The sequence below is a fragment of the Myotis davidii genome, unplaced genomic scaffold (genome assembly GCF_000327345.1).
Source record: "Myotis davidii unplaced genomic scaffold, ASM32734v1 scaffold80, whole genome shotgun sequence".
Lineage (NCBI taxonomy): Eukaryota > Metazoa > Chordata > Mammalia > Chiroptera > Vespertilionidae > Myotis > Myotis davidii.
Window position 1 is genome coordinate 442,167 of NW_006292686.1, and position 10,861 is coordinate 453,027.

A 10,861-nucleotide genomic window follows, 5' to 3' on the forward strand; every position below is an offset into this window, starting at 1 on the left:
TAAATTTGTACATTGGGGGGCGGAGGGGCGTCCCTCAGCCCAGCCTGCACCCTCTCCAATGTGGGACCCCTCAGGTGATGTCCAACTACCAGTTTAGGCCCGGATCAGTCAGACATCCCTCTCACAATCTGGAACTGCTGGTTCCTAACCGCTTCTGCCTGCTGGCCTGATCATCCCCTAACCGCTCCCCTGCCAGCCTGGTTGCCCCCAACTGCTCCCCCTGCAGGCCTAGTCACCCCTAAATGCCCCCCCCCGCCGGCCATCTTGTGGTGGCCATCTTGTGATGAAGTGGGGGCAGCCATCTTGTGATGACATGAGGCGTGAGGGTCAATTTGAATATTACCTCTTTATTATGTAGGATATATGTGTGTGTGTGTATATATATATACACACACACAAACATGCACAAACATTCATATATCAGCATAGATGGACACACACACACACGTCAGCTCCTTAGGAAGATATTTTTGGTCATGGATGTATTATATCCATTGCCTTGAATAGAATACGGTGAGTGCTCACTAAATGTTAATTGAATAAATCTGTGGACATGTATGTGTACATTCACTGGGTTGTGATGTTTTTGTATTTATCTTGACATAATTTCAGATTTAAAGATAATTTTCAGGAAAATTCAAAGAATTTTCAGATGCCCTTGATGCTTTACCCAGATCCCCCCAAAGTTAATATTTGTTGCATTATCTCTTATCTATCTATCTATCTATCTATCTATCTATCTATCTATCTATCTAATATTTTTCTGACATTGCAGACATAGTGCCCATTTACCTCTAAATCAGTATTTATCTTATATAACTACAATGTAATTACCAAAACCAAGCAATTAACATTGAAATGGCACTATTATCTACTGTTATCTCATCCATAGACCATGTTGAGATTTTTCACGGTTGTCTCAATAATGTCTCTTGTAGCTAAAAGAGATCTGAGATCATACGTTGTTGCATTCATCTGTCTCTTTAGTCTCTTTTAATCTGGAACATTTCCTGAATCTTTCTGTTTATAAAATACGTGTTTTTCTGTGGGTTATGATAAAAACAATTTTTCTGCAATTACCACTCTCATGAGTAGATTTGAAATACCACCTTGTCAGCTTTCAGAAGGGAAGTCACCAAAGGGATACTGTCTCACTTGAAATACTGGCGCGTGGCTGTTAGATCTGATCAGGACACACGAGAGCAATGGGAATTACTCTTTGCTCTGTTTGAATTCTGAGAGCATAATAGAGCCCACTTTTGGGGGATTAGGTTCCCTAGGCCTCGGTGTTGAGGGCCTGGAAAGACAGCACTTGCTAACCTGATGTATAGGGAGAAAAGAGAACAGAGATTCAAAATCCTCACAGAGTAAATTCTGTACCCTCTGACACAGCCCTGAGCTCTGGGGGGAAGCACCAAAACCTGAGATCTGAGATCTGTAAAGGAGAAGCAAGCTGGTCACACCTGGAACTGAGGGAGGGAATGCTCTCCTTGGACATCTACTCGGCTCTTGGTTAGCAGTGGTTTCTGCCCACCTGGGTAGGGTGCGTTGTCAACAGTTGTGGCAGCAAGAGGCCATAACAGTAATGAAGATGATGGAATTACAGAATCAGAACTTTCTGGTGTGAAATGAACTCACTGTACTATAGCCCCTTTCAGAATATTCTTGAGCTATCAAGAGAAAGGTGACTCCTCAAAGGGAAAATATTTGAATGTCGCTAATTTGGAAGTAAGGGATCTCAACTAAACAGCTCTTACTGAAGTTGCAAATTAGAAAGATGAGTTTAAATTTTCACACTGAATTTTGTTTAACAAGATTACAGATTATTTAATATATGTAGGATATGGAAGAAATTGCCAAGGTTGGGTTAAGCTAAGCATTTTCTAAGGCTCTTTCTCTCTTGATTCTCCTCCCTGCTGTACAGGAGTAGGGGCGGGACTTTGTTATTTATTATCATCATGTGGTATCTCCTTCCATATGCATTACTTTAATACTATTACTTCACTTGATACCCAGTAATGATTCCCCATGACTTGCATGGTCAAGTTAAGCTCCCTCAGCTTAACATTTGATACACCTTGACTACTTTTCACTTTCCTTTGCATCCAAAATTGGCTTAATTTTCATCTCCCAACGAGTCTTTTAAATGCTTTCACTTTACACCTTTACTGAAATCAATCTGTTCACACAGAATTTCCAGATCCTCCTGTCTCACCTCAAGATCCTTCCATTCAAAACCATTCATACAATCTCTCCCAGGGAGTCTTCCATAGCACAAGTGACTGTTCTTTCTTTGAATTCTTACTGAACTTCTCATTCATATCAACCCCTATAGCTCTTTTATGTCTTTTATTTTAAATATTTGTGTAATTGCATTACTGATAGCTCTGAATTTGCATGCTTTTGAAAATGGGAATTATTATTTAGAAATATCTAGATCTTATAAGAACCCTGTTATAGTCCCTTGCAGAAAAATGAGAGAAGATAACTAGCATTTATTAATGTTACTATTGAACCAAGTTCTTTAAAGATTTATTTCATTTACTACTTAAAATAGTCTTATGGAGATACATTAATTACTTTCATTTTATTGAGATGAAAAGACAAAGAACTAGCTAATTATTAATACCTAGTAAGTGCTCATATATGTCTGATTCTAACGTTTGTGATTTTCCCTACCAAAATATAATATAATAGTTGCTCAATAAATATTCATGAATATATGTTAAATGACTGTGGTGGAAACAGTAGTACTCACCAAATATCCATGCACTTTTTGCATTTTCCAGCTCCGCTTGCAGTAAGGTTGGGGTCACATGATTGGGTTCTGGTCACGGGATCTTCCCTTGTTTCTCTTCCTCTGAAAAGGGTAACTCTCATAGACTACATGCTTCAGATGGCTACAATATGGAAGCACACTCTCCCAAGAATCAGATGGTGATATGACATGAAGTAAACTTTTATTGGTTAAGTTACTGAGATTTTAAGATTTACATGTTGTTAATTATTCTGAATAATTAGTTAACTGAACAAATGAGCACAACTAATATGATGATATACTAGTCTAAGAGAGTTTATTGCATTTATTTAGGTGTCCATTTACTTGTTTCTTGTAACATCCTTGCTGCTCTTAGAAGAGTAAGTTAAGGCCACTGTTGTTTTTAGAGCAGATGCCAATATATCCCTAATCCTTGAGCACATGGATTGAGAACTATGACATTAAGACATGTATATGTGTATCTATGTTTTCATATATGTATTTTTATAATTCTCATCTTAAACAAGCATGACTTGAGCTCTACTCTATCCCTTAATGTTTATTTAGTGTGATTAGTCATTCTTTGACCCTGGATACAAGCTTAGACAGGGCATAACCTTTCTGGTTATTTTTTACATAAAATAAATTCCTACAGTATTTTTAAGTTACAGAAAAGAGTCTCAATTTAGTAATAATGTAATATTAATCTAGTAATCAGCACTCCAAGCTTAATTTAAATAAGATTTCTTCCTTTTCTCCAGGTCAAATCTGCAGCAGGTGGGAAGTCATCCTTGGGAAGGTCGGTGGTCTGGCTGCTTCTTCCACTCCCTTAGATCTTGACCCTCCAGGGTTAGAGACCAGGGAGGGAGACAAGGAAAAGGAGATCACGAAGGCTCTCCCTTTACTGATACGGTAGTGAGCTGATGAGAATTCTCTCACCTTGACAAAGGAGAAAGCTGACTTTTTTCTTTTGGTGCTTACTTTCATGGGTTCTTCAGAGACAGCTTCATCTTTCCCTGGAGAAAAGCCTCCTCACTTCCTCTTACACTAGCAGACACCTCTCTGTCCCTACTCATCATGTAAGGTCCCCCCTCAGCTTCTGGAGTCTGGCTCTTCACTGTTGGCCACTTTCTGCTGAGCTGACACCTTTAAATGGATTGGAGTTCATTCCACACTTCTTTTCTCCTCTCATGTGACCTATATCTGGCCCATGGGGAGCACTCATCCTTCCTTAGTCCCTGCCACTCTGTAAGGATAGACCGTTCTCAACCACAACAATCTCTCCTGCACTCAGAGCTTTTGGCCAACCAACCTCCCACCTTTTAGATCAATTTTTCATTGGACTCACATGCTAGCCCAGCAAACACCCAAACTTCAGGGGTACCTTAAAGCTCTAAATGATCCCCATATGTGTGTAAGATAAAGGGGGAACACCCTTACTTTAGAAGGAGAACTTGCAATATTCCAACAATGTTTTCCAAAAATCTTCTCCCCAGATCTCCTTATTTAACCTCTAGAAAACCCACCGCTGGTGAGTAGAGGTGTATGAGTTGTATAACTGCTATCTGGCCATCTCCTTCATACAGATTCTTCTGTCCCTTGGGAATCTTTTGTCTCAGTGTCTTAAATAACATTTCCATTTTAATATTCAGTTAAATATATAGATTGTTGCTGTGGTCAGATCTAGGAAGTGGAGTTTGGGGTAGGGTACTTTTTACTTTTATACTATTTGATTTTTTAACAAACCATGTTTTCTGCAATAATAATCATTTAATAAAAATTACCCATAGGAGGAAAAGTGTAATTGTTACAGTTCCAGCTTATAATTTCTGTCAAGAATGTTTGCTTTCATTAATTTATCACCAAAATCATTAAATTTAAGAATTCATAAGTCTGACTTTTCTACAAGGAAATTTGAAGAAATAAGAGGTAAGGAGAAGATACAACGAGCAGCAGTTCCCATGAAATCATGATTCGTTGCAATTTTTCCTGCCACCAGGATGAGAAAGCAACAGCTCACCATGGACTTGGGATTACTGTCATAGTCAGAGAGCCCATGTCAAGTATGCAGCAACTTCAATAAAAACTATCAAGTTTTCCATCTGAGGGAGATTTCTCATGTCACTATTATTTGCAATAAAATCTCTGGATCAAAGATGACTATTACAATATAATAGTCATCCTTGCAACATAATTCCTAAAGGATAAATAGTCATTCTAACTCCTCCATCACCAGCACCTGTCCCTGCGTTACTGGGCATACTGTCGGTATTCAACAAATATGCACTGCAGAGGAGCCTGGCACATCTCTGGCACATGCACCCATCCCCCATTGGCCTACAGATGAGGTACATCACAGAAACTTCTAGATATCTACTTTGTCTGCTCTGTGGGCCCATCAGCAGAGAGCTTGTCTCAGCCTGGGTTCACATGGGACAATCCTACCAAGGACAAACAGTCATTACCACTTCCAATGTTCTAACTTTGAAAAATGGAGTTATTTTCTGTCCTCTTTTTACATAGTGGGAGAATAAATGAGTAGATGCAGACACATTTTTCATGGTGTTTCAGAATAAGAAAAAAATGGCCCTCTCTAAATTAGGATTCTAAGAACTGATTCACTGAATATGGTGAGCCACAGTGACTCCACAGAGCAATTACAGGATCACAAGCCACCAGAAAACACCGCCTGAGCTACTTCCCTCAAATTATAAAAGCCCAGGTGCTATTTCAGTACACACCCCCTGACTCTAGCTCGAACACCCACCCTGGGTTGGGTGATAATGTCTCCCAAAACCAAGGCTATAAGTGAGGATGTCTGCCTTCTGCTCCTTGTGGTTTCCAACCCACCCAAGCAAAGCTGACACTGGCAGACAGTGGTGGATGGGCCGGTTGTTAAAACTGAGCCAACTCCCAAACAGACCCAGCAATAACTCCCAGGTCTGGAGAGAAATGCCTGTCTGGTTTCGAGACGAAGCCGAGCTTCAGCAACCACCACAGAGCTGGGAGGAGGAGAGCGGCTGCGAGAGCAGAGTCTGTCTCCGAGGACGGGGTTTGTCTGGGTCAGGACAGATGCCCGCATGTTCCAGAAGAAGACAAGTGCTTCAGGAGAAAATGTGGGCAAAGGGATACTGTATATTAGGGATGTCTTCTTTAATTGTAAATGTAGAGCCACACACAGAGTAACTCTTTCATACTGCTGAGTCACCCCTCAGATCAAACAATGAAACAACTCTACAATGGTCTTGGAATAATCTGGACTTTAGATGACTGGGTGCTGCTGTCTTAGGTCAAGATCGCAGAAGTAAACACCAAGTTGAAATGTAATAAGGTTCATCAGGAACTGTATTTAGGGCCAACAGTAGAGGCATGGGGAAGTGGAAAAGGTGGAAGGAAGATTTGGCTGAGTCCTGCAGGGGGCGCTGTAGAGACAATGCAACCACACCTCAGAGTGCAGGGGCAAGAATATTATAGATACTGCTGCACTCACCAGTCAAGGTCAAGAGCCGCCTCGGGGTTGAGGGAGGGGTGGAGTTCCCAGGCACTTCCAACTTTCAGAGTGTGCAGAGGAAGCAAGATTGAAGCTGTCCTCACACTCTGAACACAGCAGTGGTCCTCAGACGCCCATGCTAGCTGAAGGGAGTGGAAGCATAGGGGGCCACTGTGCAAGAAGATGGCAAAGGAACTAAAGAGATGTGGGCGGAGCAGCCACAGCATCTGCTACAGAGGAGGCCGTTGCCTGCAAAGTCTGCCTAGTTGCTGCTCAGGAAGGATGTCTGTTCACAAAAATACAGGCCATTAGTGCTCATCTTTCTAACAAAGAGCACCTAAGCTCCTCAGCAAAGCCAGTTGTGATGCAATTCCCTGTTCCTGCACGTTAAGAGAAACTTTCCCAGACAGGCCTTTCTTTCCTGTCCTTCCTCTGTATTCTTTTATTCCTCCAACTAGCGTCCCTCTTTTACAAACTGTTCCCTTTTTTTCTTTCCTATTATCTTCACTTTCAATGTGTCACCTTCTCCTTCTGCTCGACACCATGTTTGTACACCGGGCTGCTGCTGAGTCTACATGAAGATAATGGTTCAGCCGCCATCATTGCTCAGTGGTTGATCGTTGACCTATAAACCTGGAGGTCATGGTTCTATTCCCGGACAGGGCGCATGCCCAGGTTTCAGGCTTGATTCCCAGTAGGGGGTGTGCAGGAGGCAGCTGATCAATGATTCTCTCTCATCTTTGATGTTTCTATCTCTCCCTCTCCCTTTCTCTCTTTGAAATCAATGAAAATATATATTTTTTTTTAAAAAAAAAAGCTTAAAAAGATAATGGTTCAGATACCAAAAACTAGGTGATGTAAAAAAGATAATAAAAATAATTCTGGAAAATTATTTTAGTTAAATAAAACTTATCCAAGGGGGAAAAAATCTCTGGATAGCTGACCAATTAATATTTGATTCCAAAATGTCATTTAAAGTCCTTAAGGTTTAATAAGTTGATTGTTTCACTATCGTTAAAACATTCATTTTTAAAGTCATGCTGGTTAAGTGCTTTGTGGTCCCATCCTATTTCTAGACTCTTTGTTTTAGTGTTGGCTTTCTGTTCCACTTAGAGGTATTACCTGCTGGAAACCTTTGATGAGCCTGTCTCTTAACCAAAGTAAAACCCACAAGTTTCAATCACTTTGAAACGCTAGTGGACACTAGCCAGAGCTCAGAGATGTTTCCCCTACTCGTACTCACACAAGATTGAGAAGAGAGAAATAGTCATAACTGTTTTCTTCTATCATTAATATCAGTCCCTCATTTAAATCTAATAGAAATGCAGTGGGAAAATGGGTAGGTTAGGAAGCCCTTATCATAGTAGCTACAGAGGAGGCATTAGCAGCTCCTTCAAATTAGAACCCAAAGAACTGATTTAGGAAACACTGTGAGGCTGAGGCATGGAGACATCAACCAGAAAATAGAAGCTTGTTGCCTCTCTAAAAATACCAAGCACCAGGAAATAGTTAATACTGTACTTTTTGTTTGTACTTTTAACAAATTAGCTTTGGGAATCAGTGAGTAAAAGACTATAGTTATTTGCTTTTCTTTTGTTCATCATGCTCTAAATTATGAGGTTGGGCATATCCAAAGATCTTTGTATTTTAATAATAAAAGTATAGTTAAAAGAGAAAGATAAGTTACAATTTACTCTTAAGAGATTACAAAATAAATAAGACATAGATCTTGGCCTTGGGGTGCTTATACACTAAGGAAATCAAACATGTGCTCATGGCATATTTGAAGGTAATGAAAATCTACCAGTGAAAATAATATTGACAAGAATCCAGATTGGGAAAACAGAACAAATTCACTCAAAGAGTTCGTATAATAAGCAGGCCACCTTGCCTAAGAATGAGACTCAGTCACAGGCTACTTAAGCTAAAAAGTAGGTCTAGAATCATTCACATTCTCTACCTAAATCTACTACTTTCCTATGGTTATCTGAAAACCATTTTCAATCCTATGGTATCAGGAGCTGCTGAACTAAAATGTTAGGAGTTTAAATGGCTGCTTATTCCAAGTTCATATATATACTTTTTAATATTCACTTTGATTTTCATTGATACAAATTTTATCTAATGAGAAGTAATGGAGTGATGAGTACAGGAAACTACCAAGATACATGAACAAGCTTCAAGGGGAAACTTAGGTGCCAGGATCAGCAAGAGGAGGCACATAGTTTCTCTTCTCTAACCATCCCAGGAAGAGCTGTGCTAGGATGGGTGATGCTGCTGGTACACTCCACATAGCTAGGGAAAGGCCACTGTGTTACTGCCTTCTGATAAGGAGGGAGAACCCCTAACAGCCTTGGGTGTGAGAAATAATCAGACAAGACTTTGGCACCAGGCCATCTGTCTGTAAGTGCCACTGGAAGTGAGCTGTCTGAACACATCACCTGATGCACTGAGAGACCCTGTGAGATGCTGGGTTCAGGCTGCTACCTGGGCAGGGAGGCAGCACAGGTCCAGGGAAGCTGAGTTTAGGACAGGCTCTGCCCCTGGAGAGCAGGGAGCCCTTGATCCTTGTAAGCCTATTGCGAAGCAGTTGAGCTCCAGGCATTCACTGGACAGTGAATTCTTGCTTCTCAATTTATTTAACAACTAGAGGGCTGGTGCATGAATTTGTGGGAGATCAGGCCAAAACAAGCTCTCTGACATCCCCTGGTGGGGGAGGGTCCTGGATTGTGAGAGGGTGCAGGCCAGGCTAAGGGACCCCACTTGTGCACGTTCAGGGCCAGGGAAGGATGTGGGAGGTTGGCCAGCCGGGAAGGGACTGCGGGAGGGCTCCAGGGTGTGTTCAGCCCGTCTTGCTCAGTCCCGATCTGTCAGACCCCAGCAGCAAGCTAACCTACCAGTCAAAGTGTCTGCCTCCTCGTGGTCAGTGCATGTCATAGCAACTGGTCAACCAGTCGACTGTCTGTCCCTTGGTCATCAGTGCACATCATAGCAAGCAGTTGAGTGGGCTTAGCATATTATGCTTTGATTGGTTGAACAGACAGCCAGATGACCTGACACTTAGCATATTAGGCTTTTATTATATAGGACAGTAACTAAGTGATACTTCACAGCTGCATAACTGAGGGCAGGAAAAGTGCTCTAGTCATTTTCTAACCTCCAACAGCCTGCATATTGCTGAGGGCACCATATGCATTTTAACAAACCTTTCCTGAACATTAAAAGACCCACACCAGGGCCACTTGGGTATTTTGCTTCCTCTGCCACGTCTGATGAGCTGTTATCACAACAGAGAGTCAGCTATCTTTAATGTAACCAGGCATCGCACACCAGGGGTGGTGTTCACTATTGGTCTTTGTATTAGACAATTCAGCAGCTGAACTAAATACCATTGTCTTTATGTTACTACCTATCTTTGCATTTTCCCTTGGGGGAAGCCTGCTGCTACTGCAGTGGACATTATATCTATCTACATAAAAACCTAAGTGACAGTTACAATGGAATGACCAGAATGAATGGTCACTATGACTTGCACTGACCACCAGGGGGCAGACGTTCAACACAGGGGGAGAGGGGGCACAGCAAAGCCTGGAGGTGCACGCTATGACCTAGGGATCCCAGGAACCACAAGCCCAGAGCTTGCCTTCCAATAAAAATTAAATAAATTGAAGAAAAAAAAGCAGACAGACGAGGCCACCCTGGGAAGAGCAGCTCCAGGAGTAAAAGGTCTCCCCAGGCCCTGCCTGGCCCAGCTGGTGCACATGGGTTCACGTGACTCACCAGTGAGGGATGAGGGAGGTTGGCCAGCCTGGGAGGGACTGCGGGAGGGCTCCAGGGCATGTCCCGCCGTCTCACTCAGTCCTGATTGGCCAGACCCCAGCAGCAAGCTAGTTGCTCCAAAGCCAGTTGCTCAGACAGCTGCTCCCTGTCCTGCCTCATGGTGGACACTGCTGGGCCAAGCCACTTCTGCTTTGGCTTCCTGCTTCCTGCTTCCTGCTTCCTGCTTTCTGCTTCCTGCTTCCTGCTTCCTGCCTGCCCCTTCCAATACTATATGCGCTTGGGGGTGTGGCTTCAGCCTCCCCAGCCAATAGCACCTCAGTACAGCCAGACAGTGGCAGGGCACAGCCACCATGGCTGGCTGGCCATTGATATGGCCATGTGACTGATGTCTATGTCCAGTTACACTGTTTACATTTGTAGGAAAGCAGGGCAGCTCACTCCTGCTTCCTGCATCATGTTCTAGGCTAAGAAAAGCCTGCTACCCAATGAAAAAATGGGCAACTGGCCTAAATAGATAATTTTCAACAGAAGACAGAAGAAAGGCCAAAAGACAGATGAAAACATGTTCAAAGTCACTAATCATCCAAGAGATGCAAATCAAAACAACAATGCGGTACCATCTCACACCTGTCAGAATGGCTATCATCAACAAATCAACAAACAACAAGTGCTGGCGAGGATTCGGAGAAAAAGGAACCCTCATGCACTGCTGGAGGGAATGTAGACTGGTGCAGCCACTGTGGAGAACAGTATAGGGTTTCCTCAAAAAATGAAAAACGGAACTGCCATTTGGCACTATCTTTTTTCATGATTATATTTCAAAGGAATGACAC